Consider the following 18,260-nt stretch of genomic DNA (forward strand, 5'->3'; position numbering starts at 1 on the left):
ACAGCCTGAGGGCAACAATTGATCAGAGTGTTGTATGGGTGTGTGTGTGTGTGTGTGTGTGTGTGTGTGTGTGTGTGTGTGTGTGTGTGTGTGTGTGTGTGTGGCTGCATTTGCTGGCATGTGTACTTGTGTTTATCACAGTGAGACTTGAAAAAAAGGATAAGAATTAACAGTGAGAGATATAAAAAAATTTTTTTTTACTTATTCCTGTCTCCAAAAGCAGGGATGTCTGTGCTGAACACTGTGTCTTTTAAAAGTGTGTCACAGTAAGACAGAAATGCCAGTTTTTGGTGAAGGTCACAAAGGAAGTACAAAAAAGGAGGGCGTTGTGTAGGTGAACTAATAATACGTACAGTGCAACAGCCTCGTTGTGGTTTATGACCAAGCTGTAACTCATATCAATCTTTAGAAAAAAAATTAACACACATATTTCTGACTGAAACCATTATTAATTAAAAATGAAGCGCAAGATGCTAAACATGTGCATAGATGCATAGGAGGTGCAGCATGCCTGGTTTGACATCAGAAAGTCAAACATCCACAGTCAATACAACTAAAACAATGTGTAAACTCTGCTGTGTGATCATCTGGACTGAGGGTTTCCTGTGTGCGAGCGCCTCTCCTGATGAATGAAGCCCGACTGTAGCTGCAAACAAGTGAGATTAAACCGTGGCCTGTGCTTGTTTGGACACTTTTCTGCAATAGTGTACTTTACACCGTGAGCGTGTGTTGACTTCTGTTTTCCCCTGCCTTTTGTTTGTGTGTGTACATACAAAGTTTCATGTGTGTGTGTGTGTTGAGTGGATCTCTCTTTTCACCATCACCATTACTGCATGAAAGACCTGTCAGTCTGTATTAGGTTCTGCCTCTTCCCCTCTGTGTGTGTGTGTGTGCGTGCGTGCGTGCGTGCGTGTGTGTGTGTGTGTGTGTGTGTGTGTGTGTGTGTGTGTGGGAGAGAGAGAGGGGGGGGGAGGGAAAGGTTGAACTAGGCAGTAAAGCCATTTTAAAGCTATTGAAGGTCATTGTTCGCTCACGCTGTTTTATGCGCACTAAATGCTGTGTGAGGTCAGCAGCTCTGGCTTCATTTTTATAGATCTGCGCGTGAAATAATCCGATCTATACCATCAGCAGTGAGATCCCACACCAGCTGTGTAATTTCCCCAGATGATTTGATCATTTTACCACTAATATTACAGCGCTACTGCTGAATTTCCGTTTTTGCTGATATTGCTGATACACTGATATTAACCTGTGGATGTTTGATTCCGTCTTATAACCCCCCCCCCCCCCCCCCCCTCTCTCTCTCTCTTACTCCTCCCCCTCCTCCTCTCTCCCTCTCTCTGCAGGGCTGCGCTTGTGCTCCATTTCCCAGAACTACCAGCGCGGCCCTCATCATCAGCATCATCACTACAGAGGAAAAGTGTCCCACTGGCGCTCCATCAAGTCGCTCTCCAGCAAAGGAAAAAAGAAATATCGACATCAATAACGCTCGCGCACTTACGAGCTGGTCATAATAGGCTACTTACGAGCGCGCAACCATGAGCGTGTGGCACACGCTCCAATAAGCACATCCAGACCAATTCCCTCAATATAAGAGGGGGGTGAGGGGGGTCATGCCTTCGTAGTGATCTCGTAGCACAACATAGGCTACTGTGGGAGATTTCATCTTGTGTCGACGATCCAACCTCATTCACATTTAGCGTGGAGTTTTAGTGTGATGCGACAAGTTGCTCGCGCCGCGCGCAGTGTGGAAGAAATCGATGGAGGAGCAGACAGGCGGGCGAGCGCTCATCCAACCGGAGGGGAGGGGGAGACGCATTCTCCCCGAGTACACACAAGCAGCGGCCACATCCACTGTAGACAAATCCGTGTTCAGTGACGTGTTTTGTACTAGCCTTTTTTTTAATATATACACACTGAACCATTTTCCACCTCAGACTTAAATTTAACCGGGACCTGAGACTTCACTCTTTTTTTTCTTTTTGCTCCTAAATTCATGATTTTTAATCACCCCTTTCGATTTAATTATTTATTTTGTTGCCTCGATAGACCCGTTATTTAGCGCCGTCCACCTCCTCTCTCCTGTTCCCTCCATCCCCTTCTCTCTCTGGGAGTGCAAGGCGCTGCGAAGCTCGGAAATTTAAAAAAAAAAAGAGAGAGAGAGGGAGCCTGCAGGTAAGACCGCCGTAAGCTTCTTTAAAATGATTATAATTGCATTGAGACACTGTTGTTTTGACTTTGCAGCTTAATGAATGACAGTTCATCCAGGCTCATTTTCATAGCACATTGATTTGTTTCACGTTGCCTGCAACTTAACACACTACTGACAGTGTTGATATCGTAATTCCAGAAAAGAATAATAATATTTCTCAGACTTCCACCACTCCTCTCCATCTCCCTCTCTCTCTCTCTCTCTGATTAAATGCTGAATGATAATATTCCCACCTATTTTGCGCGGGTCTATAATTAGCGACCGCAACGTCTATTATGCAAATGATCATTTTAATAGCTCGTTTTTAAGCTCTGCCTGCATTCACGCCGCAGCAGTGGAGACTAAAATATCTGCTGCGTTCGCTGACATGATCGGCCGCTTCCCCGAGGATGGAGAGTTATTTCAGCGTGTGCGAATGCGAGTCTCGGTGTGTCATTCGTGTCCCAGTCCGCTGAGTTTTCTCTGTACTGGTCTCTCGATGCTAGGCGTCCATTTTCCACCGTGCAGCCTATGCAGGCAGGGTGATGTGTGTAGCGTACTCTGTTAACAAATGCACCGCAGTCCGCATCACTATAAGTCAGCTCTGCACGCTCTCGGCCCCGTGGCTCTGAGCTCGTATGTGTCTCATCAGTGTGTTATGCACCGCTTTGGAGTGCAGGGCCAGCATCTCATCTTGGCTCCATGTTGAACCTGGGCCACATCATTGCATCAGACGCGTATTTTTTTCCATTATTTTCCACAGTCTTCTCTCACTGAACAACCTGTGCAGCTTCGACAGATCCAGAGGTAAAGGGCACCGAACACCTGGCACGCGATCAGCCATTCAGTATTCATCACAGCTCACATCATGTCATTGCTAAAGGAGGACTGAAACGTCTTGAATTGGAAATTATGTAGGAGTGTGCACTGCAGTATTCAGGAGTTTCTGTGCACTGTCAGCAAACAGCACAGTGACTTATACCTGTCTTCATTGTGCCTGCAGCCCATGGCAGGTTACAGCTCTGAGTGTTTTCTCAGAAATGTTCATTATTCAATGAGAAATACGCTGTTGTGCTAGCCTACAGTGTTGATGACTGTAGCACAAGTTTATACCCACTAAGCTCAGCTTCTCACTGAGTGCTGCATCTATTCCGTTTGGGGACCAGCCTTTGGTTTTAAAAAGCCAGCATAAATGACCGTCAGCGCTCTGCTTTTACACTGTTCATTTATACCCTTGTTTTGTTTTGTTTTCTGTCACTTGATGTTACAAGTTTGCTGTTGAACTTTTCCTTTGTGATCATGCCAAATGCGATTGCCACTGGGTGGCAGCTGAACTGAAATATTTGTGCATTTCTTAAATATTATCAGCAATGAGATAATGGATGAGAGCCTAAAGTTGTTCATTTCTTAACTACACCTCAAATCATTAATTAACTGCGTGTAATTCTGCGAAAATGCATGCAGTTACTGTTTGCGCTATAACTTCAGTTGTGTGACTTAATGACAGTGCAAGTGCAAGTTTCATGTTACACACTGCACACCGAAAGGGCCTAAAAGGTTCGGTTATGTCTGATGAGAAATCAAAGGTGTCGTTTTTGTATCACGCTGCTGCCATTTGCCGCCCACCTCTTTATCAGCTATCAGTGATTCTTTCATTAAGTGATCTTGGCCCTGTCACACCCCATCAGTTCCTCCGCCTCCCACGTGCTAAACACCGTCTGTGCCGTGTGTGTGATGTACGTGTGGCCTTGATGATCGTCTCTGTGGACTTTGGATCACTTTCAAAACCCCTGAGTTGGCTCTAAGATCTGCTTTTTACACTCTAAGGTGACTCACTGCAGTCAATACTGATGCGTAGCCCAAACAGGCTGTAGGTGTGATTTAACGCTGGCCAAATTATAATCATCTAATGCTCAAGCGGTCCACAACAATCGGAAAGGATCTCTAACTTTTGACTGTTTCCACTCGTTTACCTGTCTCGCTTAAATTTCACTCCTGGTTGGTCTCTTTCTCTCTCTATATCTCGCTTTCTCCCTTTGAGGAGAAGTAATTCTGCAATGATCATCACATCTGTCATGTAGCTGTTGTTCAGAGGATCAATGCCTTTGCTGCAATTTTCTTGATGGTCTGAGATTTCACACTGTTCATTCCTCTCTTTAGTGCAGGAGGAAGCCCAGTGCTGTACAAGAGCCACAAATGCCTCAGTTTGAAATACAGCCCCTTAACAATCTAATGTTCATTCACATTACTGCATAACTTTTCATCTCTACCCTATTAGTAAAAAGAAACTCCTGCATATTTAAAGAAAAAGTCTAAACTTACACTTGTAGCAAGTCTTGCAGTATTGGGAAAGCTTACATTCAATACACAACACTGCTTATAACTCCAGTGAGCAGAGGCTTTTATCCAAAGCATTCTAAATGACTCCGTTCTCAGTGGCTATGACCCATGCATCAATTAACCCAGAGCTTTGGTGTTTTTAAGTGCTTTGTTTAAGCTTGTATAGCCTAAGAGCAGGGTTGTAAGAGCCTGTGATTGAACCGTGTTGTGTCAGTGATATGCTGTTAGCTGACCTGTCCGTGTGTGCAGGAGCATGCAGCATAAAAACACGACAGAAACCGTGTTAGCATGTCTGATAGGCCAGCACAAGGCTGTAGATACAGGTTGCAGCACCTGTAACTAAATCCCACAAACAGATTACAAAACGGTGTAGGTGTGAGTGAGAGTCTTAGTTGTTTATATTAGAATATTGAAGCTGCTCACACATGAAATAGATTATGTGACTCAGAGTAGGTGCAGACATATCACTCTACTATTAAGCCTATGAGTAAATAAATGAATGACTATCTGCTAAACATCTGTTTGAGATTAGCTGAGTGATTAACAGAGCAGACCCCAGGTCCACAAGAGTTTGCTCATTTACATTTGTCATCAACTCTTTTCCCTATTTATTTATGAAACGATCCAGAAATTATCTAGTATGCAGATCTTGAGAAAACTCTGCTCAACAGTTTCTTAAATAGGCTTATGTGTATTCTCATAAACCTAGGGATGTCACAGGAACCAAGCGTCCTAGTGTATCATTACACACTGAAGAAAAATGACACCCACAAGTGCAGGAAAAACCACACTCGGAAAAGCAAAACCTCATGATGGTGACTGGTGTAGCTGCCACGAGGCAGTAAGAGTCAGGTTTGAATGTACTTTGTGTTGTTACCCTGAATTCCTAGTTTTATGATACAGCTGGCATTACCATTGTAATCAACTGAAAGGTTTGCAATGGGTAATGTTAAATGTACAGAGGAGGTCAGGATAAGGTACAACAGTGAGTGTCTACAGCCATGTGTAAAACATGCTGGAGACTCTGTCATGTTTGTGGCTGCACTTCAGTCATTGGTGTTGGGGATCTTGTCAGAATTGATCAAATTGGGAAGGAAGAAAAGTACCATCAGATTCTGATCCACCATGCAGTACCATCTGGAAAGCATCTGATTGATAACAGCTTCATTTCTTAGTATGACGATGATCCCAAACACACTGCCAGTGCACTAAAAACATAGCCGGATAGAAAAACCCACAGTTGAACACTGTCAGTAATGGATTGGTCTCCCTTGGAGCCAAACCATGATTGTTAGTCCAGGACTGATCCATAGTAAACTCAACATTAGTGAACCAGTCTGGGATCATCTTGACAGAGAACAGAACAAAAGGCAGCCAAAATCCGAAGAAGTGCTTTGAATGTCCTTCAAGAATCCCAGAGAACTATTTCTGAAGACTACTCAAAGAAATGACAGGAACGCTTGCTTAAGAGAGTTCAGGCAGTTGAAAAATAAAGGTGGTCATACCAAATATTGACTTTCAAAGTCGTTAGAATTGTACGAACTGTTTTTGGCTTACATGCTTTATTTACATTTATGTTTGCAAGTGTTTTATTAAATCGCTGCACTTCTTCCCATTTTAATTGCAAAATGTAAAGATACAATTGGTGGCTTTTTCTGGCAATAGGCGTGTTTGGAATCCCAACACAGTCAGCTGATCCAAGCAGAGGTGGACAGAGCGTAGACGAGTAAATAAATCACCAAACATAACAAATGTTCAGGAAATCAGTTTATGTTTCACATGTCTGAAAGAAAATCTGAATATCATATTTTTAAACAACTGGCCGAGATCTATCAACGACAAACGTATTAATTATAACATTTATCATTTTTTAAATCTTTCTTTGTTTTTCAGTTTATACAAAAATAAAAAACACCCATAACATCACTGCATCAACCTAAGAAATAATGAAGATGATGCGGCAAGTGTTTAACTTAGTATCTTTAGTTACATATTTAGATATGCTACATATGTTGATATTCTGTTTAGTGGGGTTGGGGACTCATTTTTACCTTCTCATTAATGAAGATTTCATGCATTTCTTACACGATGCATAAGTGGTGATAAATTCTGGATAGTACTGGAGTTTGTGTGGCTGTAATATACACATTCCCCTTTGCCATAAATCTGAGCATCCCGGACCTAACACCCTCACAGTGATGCCTTCACCTGGTGGCCTGTTTGTCAGACAGTTAAAACATCTTTAAATCACCTGCTTGGGCTTTAGGTAAGTTTGATATTTTGTTAACAGGAACCAAATCATAAAGAAAACAGGCACCACATTTGAACTACTCATTTATGGTGAAACCTATTAATTGTTGTTACTTTATTTGTATTTAAGTGCATTTCTTTGAACATAGATTATAAATCAACTGGAAAAAAATGAAATAAATAATAAATAAATGTGAACTGAACTAAATATGCCACAGCATGACATTGTGTATTTAGACTTTAAGGGAGGTGCAAAAGTGAAGAGGGAGAGGGATTCAAAAACAGAATGAAGTACAATAATCAATCACTCACTCTGCAGGTGGGGGAGAGATATAGGAGAGGTGGAGAATGAACTCAACCTGGGTGTCTATTGTCCTGTGTAGTTTGGGAGATGATTGGATGATGGGGTGGGTGCAGTTTTCTCTGGGATGGAGTCGGGTGGGCTGCCCCGGACTCTGTGGGGCTGGGCGGTGCTGCTGCTGCGGGCCCCGGTCCAGATGGGCCTGGGCCCCCTTGCCCTGGTGGGTTCCAGATTGTGAGGTTGCTTGCCCCTCCCTTTCTTCCCTCCCCATCCTCAGCTGCCTCCCTATTCCCGCTCTACCACACCCACCCACACACGCAGGGCTTGGGGTGCAGGTATGTCACCAGGGTGCAGGGGGGCACTCCCCCTCTGTCCCCTTCTGGCCGCCTGTGCCTCAATTATATTCTGCAACCTAGACATCCACATTACTCACACTCTCACATAACACATACATATAGGGCCTTGGGGGTGGGCACGTTTTACAGCATCCAGAGGATGGTCGGTGTACTCCAACCCACCTCTGGCGCTGGTGCCCTACCCTCAATTTTAAATGCATTTAGACACTAAGGGTTTTCGGGAAGAGCCGTGCTGCTCTCTGAGAGGAAGCTAGTACCATGCTCTCCTGAGTTTTAAATGCACTTTAGAACAGCACACAGCAACACTACATATGAGCGGGCGTAGGGAGGTTTGAGGTCTTCACTCACCCCGGTTCTGTTAGCCGTCAGGGCTGGGGGGCTGGGAGGAGGTGCTGGCCGTCAGACTGGGGTCTCGGATGCGGGGCCTCCCTGCTACTGCAGATAAGGAGGTGGTCCGCTTGCCTCCACCCCAGAGAGAAGGGTTACATCTCCTGGGTCTAGGTGCGGCTTGCCCCTCTGAGGGCGGGGGTACCTGGACCTGGGATATAGAGTATGTTTGGGGAGTGCGACTGTCTGTGCAGTGTCAATTTGTGTCTGTCTACACGTTGGGTGAGTGCCGAGTATTTGGTTGTGCATATGGGGTGGGAATGCACGTCTGTGTCCGCGTGTGCCTGTTCGTCTGTGTCTATATGTCAGGTTGATGTCTGGGTACATCTCAGGCCCTCTAAAGTACGGAGGCCTATCTCCCCTCACCACACTCCCTGCCGGTGGCTGATGCCCTCAGACGTTGGTGTGTTGGTGGTCCTTGTCGTCTGGGGCTGGGCGCTCATGTATGTACCGGCTCACTCCTGGTGGCCGATTGGCAGGGCCTGGCGCCTGTGGCCCGGCTGGGCCCCTTCCGGGGGGTGGGGTGCCCTCAGGCCTCTGGGCCTGAAGCTCGGCCCTCTTTGCCACAGCTGGCTGCCGGCAGAGCCCGTGGGCACGCCACTGCAACCCCCTCTGGCCTCTGCTCCGTAGCTGCGGGGTGACCTCTCCTTTGGGGCTCTACTCAGCTCTTCCCAGGAGGGTGGCACAATATCGTTTATTATTTAGTATCTACCGTTATCTACTGTTAGCTAGTTTATTGTGATGGTGCTGTTTTTTTTATTATGTTGCTCTTTGTTGTTTGCTTTCTCTTCTGTTTTTTTTCTCCATACAGGTGATCCAGGTGTTTTGTTTTGGGGTTTTTTCTTTCTCCCCCCCCCCCCCCCCCCCCTTCTCACCGTCTCTTCACCCCTTTGGTTTTCTTTCTCTCCCTCTCTTTCTTTCATTCTTTCTCCCTGTCCTATCCCCCAGTCATGTCTGTCCCGTTTGTAGCAACTGAAAATAAAATAAATTCATAATTATAATAAAGGTCAATCAAATGGACCAATATGGCAAGGCCATGATGATCCACTTGGTAAAATAAATCCACTTGGCATCTTTCTTGGCCTAAAGACAACAATTCTGATGGCTAAAGATCCAAACGGGACACAAAAAAACAAAAAAAAACCAATAATCATTTCATCTCAATTCTCTCATTTTATTAATCATTTGAAGCCAAATGGTAATTAAAATTAAATTAACGAGACAGTCGTATAATGTATGAATCAGTAATGAAAATCTGTTGCAGGCCTAATTTAACTGCTGATCACCCATTACTGGAAGATATCTCCCTGGTTAAACTGGATAGGCACTTGTTTGAGTTTCCCAAAGTCTTGTTGACTAAACTCTGTATTAGAGCAGTAATAAAATAATTATAATCCCCAGTTTTTCTATCTTTACAACGGCCAGCTTTCTTCTTGAGTTATTTGCAAGCTTGTTTCCTGGTTAATTTGTTTCTCCCCTGCTGCACTTACATAACAGGATAACTTACTCTTTTATGTATAATAACTATAAATTTAAAGGGCAATTTTGTGTTAGAATTGCTGTCAGAAAGCGGTTTAATCTGTGAAGACTGGAATATTTAAAGTTCATGGTTGCAAGTGTCCATGTGTTTAAGCATGGATTCACGGGTTCATGAGCATCCAGTCATTCAGAGACACTTTATTTTGAGAGCCTCTTAAACCAAGGTGTTACTGCCACTGCCTCCTCAGGCACTTCTGCTCAGACAGGCAAAGCCTTGATCACATGGAGTCAGAGGATCTTAGCAGACTCTTCACGAGGGCTTAATGGCAGTTCAGCTACACTTTAAAGTACCTTTTAAAGATGACCTATTTTATGCATTTGTTGTCATCATTTTGACAGTTGTGGGTGTTAAAGGCCGCATATGTGCTTGGTTCGTTTGCATGTGGATTTCTTCCTATTTTTCTTTTTTTTTTCCTGTGCATTCACGAGTGTGTTTCTGCATGTGAGCGTGCAAAGATGTAAATGTGCGCCTGCCAGATGTGGGAGCTCAGCAATGAGCTCAGGTGTGTAGCTCTTTCTCATGATTAAGGGGAAAAATCACTGCGGCTACCAAAAGTCACTGCTCTGAATATTTGTGCATGTTTTCCTAATGTTCACTGCCGCCATCAGCACCTCAGAATAGAATACTCGGCTTGTATTTTTAGATCTGCCATCATAAGTAGGCCTAGTGCATGTTTTTGGTCAAGCACTCACTTTTGGTCAAGCACTCACTGTTAGCTTATGTCATTTTCAATAACTACAGTCCCGATTCTGGTCCTGTGGAGACCAGACATAATTCTTCTTTCCATGTGATACCCTTGTGTGTGTGTGTGTGTGTGTGTGTGTGTGTAGATGCTGCACTGAAAACTTCCACACTCGCCCATGCAGGACCACTGCCTTTCACATGTGTGGAAAAACTTATTACGGCTGTCATCATTTATTCAACAAGCAGTTTGGTAGCTGATTTATGCAATGAATAGCTAATGGAGCAGCTGCTACAAAATTCAAATCTCCTGTGTGATTTATGGCTGTGTTATTAGCGCCACAACTCATTGGGCATGTTTGTATTTCATACAAGCAAGGTGGCCTGCCTTGCTGGGAATGAGTCACACAGGTAGATCTGATTATATCTGAAGTTTTTTTTTTAGGCAAGTGAGAGCCTGGTTCTGTAATGGTCCCTGCAGCCGCTTGCTTCCAAAGCCTTTGTTTCTGCAGTAAGTCCAGCTACAGCTAATTGCCCCTAGCTAGCAACATACAATGAAGGCATCACTGTGAGGGTGTTAGGTCCGGGATGCTCAGATTTATGGCAAAGGGGAATGTGTATATTACATCCACACAAACTCCAGTACTATCCAGAATTTATCACCACTCCTGCAATCATTTGCTATTACGACCAGTGTGAACATTATTGCCGAGAAGAGTGGCTCTGAACCCACTATTTCATAATGTCAAAAAGGTGATGCTGCAGTGCACTTTTATGACATCGTCAGGCTTGCAACAGTTTAAAAAAGGATCAGAATTGAGCTACAGGTACTATCTTATTTATTTCTCACATTCTTCATCCTTCAACCTGGCACCTGCATTAAGCACGGTACACAATGGCCGCTGACAGTGTGTATTTGAGATTCAGGTCTGCTATGTTAGTTGTGGTTAATGTTGCTTTGATCTGCTAGCCTCAAGCAGGGGTGAGGAGAGAGTTAGAGGTCTGGCTAAGCTCACCTCTTTCATATTCAAACTCCCCCCTCCTCCTTTTTTTATATTCCTCAGCTCAGATCAGCACTGAGTCAAGTGAAATCGCTTGTCAGATCTTGCGCAGCCCCCTTGGGAGCCACAGAGGGCATTTGTACAGATTTCTGCACATATGCAGTAGTACCCCACAGGACCTGCAAACAGAACTAAATGTGTAAAATCTTTTGTCCACATTAACGTTTGAACTAATCACTGTGACGCAACTATTGAAATAATACTGCCACTGTTAATTATCCACTATTTCCTCAGGGTGCAGTTAGAAAATCTTGGCCTTTAGAAGTCATCTACTCTTCAACCAAAAAACATATACAGACTTTCTATATATGCCACAAGGCACTTGAGTGCATTGTGGCCTAAACTTGAGTGCACTCCACCTGTGAGCCCTCCTGGCCTAAATGAATTATAAACAGACATTAAGCTTGCATTGGTGCATCATAAATCATTTTAACCTTGTTATCTTACACAGAAATGATAACAACAGACCTGTCCATATCTTAATAAAATACACAAAATCCTTCTGCCTGCCTGTCTGTCTGCGAACTTCTACCAAGTCAGAAGTTGAGCAGCCAAACTTGGCACACAGGTACATCATAGACTCCTCAAGGTTCTTCTATATCTATATCATGTGTCACTATAATTTTATTCCAATAACATTTAAGAATTTTGATCCACAAAACCTGAAGTAAACATGATATATTATGACATCAACGTGTTTTCTGCCAACCACCTAACAATGTAGTAGAATTGCAGAGCATACACTACTCCAACATGTGCTCTTTACATTCCAAATCTGTATCTCTAAATATCCAGAGCAACAACACATCTGACATTTCCTATCATGATATAAATTTTACTTTTTGATGAGAGAGAATACTTTACATCCAGCTTGGTGTAGGTGGACTGCTGCTGTTGCTGACAGCTGTTGCCCACTGCAAGTATTCCAAAGAGCAATTATGGGACAAACTATATTAAAATACGTTAATTCTTGATTTACAGAACATCCTGTTACTGAAAATGTAGCCTACGGTTTTTAGAATACATACTTTGTTGGTTGTTGCCTCGTTGCCCTGTGATTGGAATGTTGTCTCTTTGATTTTTTATTTTATTTTATGAAATGCAGTCATGCGGACAGTTTGTAAAGGTTAAGTAAGTTAGACTTAGAAATCTCGTTTAGGTTGGGTACTTACCCAGTTTGTTGCAGATGGTGTATTCTTTCGGTAACACTTTGCAATACGGCTCGTTACTACGGGTTTAATTTTCCTGCAATAAAAAGGGAGTTCGATGGATTTTATTCAAAATTACATTGTAATTATATTTACATGAAAATATATAAAGGCATTACACAAGAATAAGAGGGTAACAAGTCAAACAAACCAGAAATTATATTGCAAGTAAATGTATGTAGTGCATAAGTAATTGTAAGTACTGGATAATTTCCCAGTAATGTAGACAAAGATGTACAATAAACAAACAATATTTTCCCATCTTACATTTTGGGGCAAGGTCCATATTATGTAGTGACTTCATCTTTCCTAACTTCCAGCTATTTTGCAAGGAGAGTGACACAAATTATACTGTATGTAATTTTAAGTAATGTGTGTTTACCTTTGAGCAAATGCAATATTTTCCCATTTTATGTCGGGAATACACCATATTATGGAGTGACTTAACTTTACCTTTTACGTCTTTATTTTTTTTACATCATTATTTAATATTCATTTAGCTAATGTGCATGATGAATTTTGTGTTATGCAGCTGTCCTTTTTTACTTACACTGTTCTTAAAATTACTTCAAATACAATGTGTGTCTCCTTTCTTATAAAATACCCAGAAGTTAAGCCACTTTATAATACTGAAAAGTCTTATTCTTTCCCCATCTCGCATCGTAATTATGCTGATGTATTACCACACTTAAAATAACTTAAGCTTACAGTATAATTTGTATTTCTTTTCCTGCAAAATACCTGCATGTGTTGTTACGCATGCAGTACTTAAAATGACTTATGCACTACTGAAATTTACCTACAATATAATTTTTTCTTGGTTTCCTGTAAAAAGCTGACTGAGCCCCTTAATCTAGTTTACTACCTTTAAGTTTGTCCATCTAAACATTATTACAATGTTATTTACATGGAACAGCAAAATACATGGAAATTCCATTTAATTACAGAAGAATTATGTCTTTGGTTCCAGGCTGTATTATAAAGTGTTACCGTTCTTTCTGCTGCAAAAATGGGTTAACTCTGGCATGTAACTGATGTCCCACTTGTGTCAGTAACACAGTAGATCATCGAGTGTATGGATCGGCCAATCAGCAGTCAAGAGTACAACCCCAGTGCTTGCAAGATTAACAACACTGTCAGTTGCAAATGTCTGCTGACAAAAGACTCTGCAGAGCTCAACACTGACCACTAGGGGGTGGATGCTGTAGCCTCAAAATTATATCATGATATTTGCAATAATGGTATTTATCACTAATGATAATGATATTTATGATGATATAGAAAAGCAATACTGATTACATGATATATTAATGATTGCAGTTTGCAATACAGCAATATGTATTAGTGTAAACAAAACAAAAGATATATTCCATTGATGAAAGACTGCCTAAATCAAACTGTGAATCTGTTGCTGCAAAGTTTCAGCAGCACCACCAGAGTTATAGTCAAACAGTAGCATGTAGCCAGTTCACAGAGCTCAGGTAGTGTTTTCAGTGGAGAAGTAAAAGTGTTAACATAACTGTTTAACACTTTAACAGTAACTAACCTTGTAAGGCTTCAGGAGCCGCACAATATTGTCACATAATATAACTGAAAAAAAATTTTCAGCCTGGGATGTTACATCTTGGGTCAAGGTTTTTAAAGCTGTTTAAGACCATCACCATATAATGTCATCAATATTTCCCATCCACTGTTTGCTCTTTCTGTCATTTGGAGTGCAACTAACCAGAGTTACAGAGATTAATTATTTACTCTGTGGTTTGTTAGGATCTTCTTCTCACATGCCATCATAGCCTGCTTATGCTCGACATTGTGTTTTTGCCTCAAGTGTTGAAACAAGTTTGTTGTTTCCATCTTTAACAAACAGTTTTGGGGGGAAAAGTATTGGAAAATATCTTGCAAATTGTTGAAGTAGTGCTTGGTTATGATTACTACCTTTTTAGGTAGAAATGATCATTCTGCCTAAAAAGAAAGGCTGGTGTGGTGCACAAGGGCGTGTAAATGCATGCCATCCCTATATTTAAATTATATTGTTATATGACACTTTTATTTTACGTAAAAGTTTATACCGGTATTTTTACAGACAATAGAAATTCCACTTTTATAAGTTCTCCATTTCCACAAGTGAACTTGCTGTTTGTACCTTCCTTACACTGAAAAAAGCTCTGTAAAGTTACAATATAACGTACCATTGTGTTTTTTCTGTATTTTCTAACCAGACATTGAATTTTTAAAAAAAGATAATACTGGTTGTCAGTTGTATCGTGACCATAAAAAAAATATTTGGATCAAAAAAGAAGAAAAACAAAGCAAAAAAAAAACTTTAAAGGACCGAACTTAATTATTTTAATGGTGAAGGAACTACTCCTTAAATAACCAACTGTGAGTCTCTAATTCCATAGCAGTTGAATTGACTCCTTTTCATTATCGTAGGGTTTGTGATTAATGTGATTAATAATAGTGTTGTATAATAACAGTACGTAGGTTTTTTTTGTCAATAATCAGGCCGTAAAGTAATATAGCCTGGTTATGGTACAGTGCTTCGCTCCTGAATGCAATCACCGCTCTGATGGTTTTTGAGGTTTTGTGATCAATAAGTGACATGATGCTACAGGGTTTAAACATTTCCACAGTAACAGCAACTCCCATCAGTCAGAGATTATATCAGTTTAGGATTGTAGGTAGAGTAGTTCTTTTCTGCAACATTTCAAATTAAATGCATTTTTGTCAAAGATTGTTAACATAATACGGACTTGTTGTTTCCACAGGAGCACAAAGCATTGTGGTGTCATAGCTTATAATAAGTCTACTTTGCATGGTTACAGCAGTATGGCTCATTATCAAAATGCCAAAGTGGGGTTTCATAGAGCAACAAAATCCCTGCATGGAGGAGGTTTTTGGTAGAGACAGTGTTATTGCAGTCTCTTTTTTTATTGTTTTACCTGATACAACCTAGCCTAAATCAGTATATGTTTCCCCAAAATACAAAGTCTTCTCATTTTAAACTGCAAAAGAAGCATGTCATGTTCACATACCCTTTTAACTACACCATAAAGACTTTTTTAAAAAAAAGCAAGACTCCTGTTAGCCTAAAGAAAAGTTACAATGCCTTCTCCCTTATCTGACCTTGAACCCCTTTAATATTTTTTGTGCAGCTCTTTAATTTTTTTTCATGGCCTCTTGTTCTTTCACGCTCTCTTGCTCTAGCTTCTGTGCCATTCTCTTCTTTCCCCTCTTTCTTAATTATTGCTGGAAAATAGAAATTACAGATAATTAAATGACAATTATGATCTCCGCCCACGCAGGGGAGTTTTTACTCGGGAGAGTAACTTTGTAGGTTATTTTTAAGGTCATTCATTACATGGAGTCAAAGACTATACACACACACACACATACACGTACACACAGATTAGATACTGTATTTTTACGCCTTGGAGATAGTGTAATCCCTTCTAGAAATTTATTTTCCACAGGGAGAGGCAGCATGTTGATAGGGTTGGAAGGTCATACGGCACACTCACACACACAATCACTTTCGCTTGTTTGCTTACACATATTCAACCACAGTGTATAAATAATAAGCCACACTGTGGTGGTGTCATTTGACAGTTTACATAATAAGATGCCTGAAAGCAGAGATACAAGGCTAACTGTCTAACCAAAGGGAGCTGAGGGGAACATTGCTGGGATTCAATAAGATTGGACTAGACCCATCCTCAGAAGCACTGGAGAGGAAATGTGCACACACACACACACACCGTTTCTCCTTCCATGTCTCTTTTTCTGTCTCTGAGGCAACCTATTTTGATCACGGTGCCATATTGCATCATCAAATATTAACAGACTTGACTGCACTGCATTATGTCTGCTAAATAATGTTTGCTGAATAATGTGTGCTGCTTCATCCTACCCTCGTGTTTGTTTCAAAACCCATCATACAAAGACGCTGAGAAAAGGAAATACTTCCTGTGCCCTCGGTAACGGATGCCGTTTAGTCTTTATTCATGTGTATTTATGAGCGTGCGTGTGTGTGTGTGTGACCCAGAGCATCTGTGTTGCTGTGGTCACACATTTATCTATTGATAAAGCTTTAGCACGCTCGTCCTTCTGCCCCGGCCTCAGAGTCAACACGCCGTTAGTGTCTTGAAATATCTGCCTTATTTCTGCCTCTTTCTTTCCCATCTCTGCCCCTTTCTCCCTCTGTCTCCCCCCACCACCCCCCTCGCTCGATGCTGATCCAGACTTTGGAATTCAATGTTGCTATGGTAACAATGTCGGGTTGGTCCTCCCTGCCTCCCCCTCTTGCTCCTCTTATTCAGAGTAGATGCAGTTTCCTTGCTCTGGATTCATTCTCTCTTTAACCTTTAAAGCTGTCCCTCCTGTTACTACACTTTCTGTAAACAGTGTTAAAACACACAACAGAGCAGAGCTGAAAATGGAAAAACTAATTTGGCCATAACCCTAAGCATGGAAAATAAATCATAACTCATGTCATACACTTCACTTCCATTAATTTACAAACCGTCGACATTCCTGAATGCCACACAGGTCAGTTAGGCAGCAGTCGAGCTAAATGCTAACATCAGCATGCCTCACGGTGTAGCGATGGGATTTCCGGCTCTTTCGGCTCGGCTCACTAAAAAGAGCCTGTTCTTTCGGCTCCGAACCGGCTCTTCGGGTTATTTTGTTGCTTTAATTAATTTATTATTACCAATAATATAAAATTATGCACAAAATGAATTACTAATGTAAAAAAAAAAAAAAAAAAAAAGTGGTTTAATTTATATATGTTTATATATAAATATATGTGGTGGCCCCTAGACCTAGAGACAAAGCACGTACAAACTCCAAAACACATTTCTAGCGTTAACTGAACTTCCAAAACAGAGCTACCTAGATCACTTAAATTACACAATTGAAGGCATATGTGTATTGTTTGTGTATTTATACACAAGCACACATATATACACACATATATAATCAAATAATTTAAAAAAAAAAAATGTTCATTTACCTGTTACTACCACACACCAAATCCGGTCGTTGGTACTTGCTGGCTTGTGTAGCCACTAGGTAACAAAAACTCAACACTGCGCCCTAGCATCCTGGAGCACTTCTTTTGTCTTTTGTACGTGTTTTGGAGTTTTTATGTTCTTCTGAGTTTTTACGTGTTTTGGAGTTTGTACGTGCTTCAGAGTTCGTACGTGTTTTGAAGTTTGTATGGGCTTTGTCTCGAGGGGCCATCGTAGATAGACTTATTTATTCACTCCACATAAAATGCAATAAATAAATCATATAATACAAAAAACAACCATTTATATTTCAACTTTTAATTATTTAAAATTTCAGCTTTTTCCTTTTAAACAAATTTAAAGTGAAACAACACAAAACACTGCAAACCACAACACATAAATTAAAATATGAAAACAAAAAGAAGATGAACATTCTCTGTCATATGGGCCTGCATGAATAAACTTTCTGAATCCTTTAGCATCTGCAACTGAAAATAGTTGTGGTTGATTACTATACCTTTCTAATGTGAGGTTGTTGTCCCTGGCTCTCTTTCTCTGCCTCTCCCTCCCGCTCTGTTCCTGTGCTACTGCAAGTGTAACTACTGCCCCTCTCCCTCTTCCCAGCGCAAAGCACAAGGCTCACGTGCGGAGTGAAGCGGAAAAAAGTGCGAGAGAGGGTGAGAGAAAGAAAAAAAACAAAAAACCCACAGCTCGCGATAAGGAGCCGGCTCGCGTCATTCACGTCAAAGAGCCGGCTCTAAGAGCCATTTCGTTTGCGACGACACATCACTATCACGGTGACAGTGTGCCGATTTCAAGTACATAAAATGTTGTTTCACCATTTTTAATTTCAGATTCAATAACCAAGGTTGGAGTGCTAATTTATCCATGAATGCTAACAAGTAAATGGCCTGTATTTGTATAGTCCCTAAG

The 18,260-nt window shown here is 41.3% G+C and overlaps 1 protein-coding gene across 2 annotated transcripts in view; it reads left to right on the forward strand.

Moving 5' to 3' along the window:
- The first annotated feature begins 1,704 nt into the window (after positions 1 to 1,704).
- Positions 1,705 to 18,260, forward strand: part of cacng8b (calcium channel, voltage-dependent, gamma subunit 8b) — a 30,041-nt gene continuing 13,485 nt past the window's right edge. The window contains exon 1 of one of the 2 annotated variants that reach the window (XM_082550657.1): positions 1,705 to 2,175. The gene's annotated coding sequence lies outside the window, so the exon portion shown is untranslated. Of the gene's footprint in view, positions 2,176 to 2,819; positions 2,999 to 18,260 lie in introns of those variants that run through there. The other variant, XM_082550658.1, reaches the window with a different exon arrangement.

Source organism: Aulonocara stuartgranti, assembly GCF_965226115.1.
Source record: "Aulonocara stuartgranti genome assembly, chromosome: 11".
In the NCBI taxonomy this organism is placed as follows: Eukaryota; Metazoa; Chordata; class Actinopteri; order Cichliformes; family Cichlidae; genus Aulonocara; species Aulonocara stuartgranti.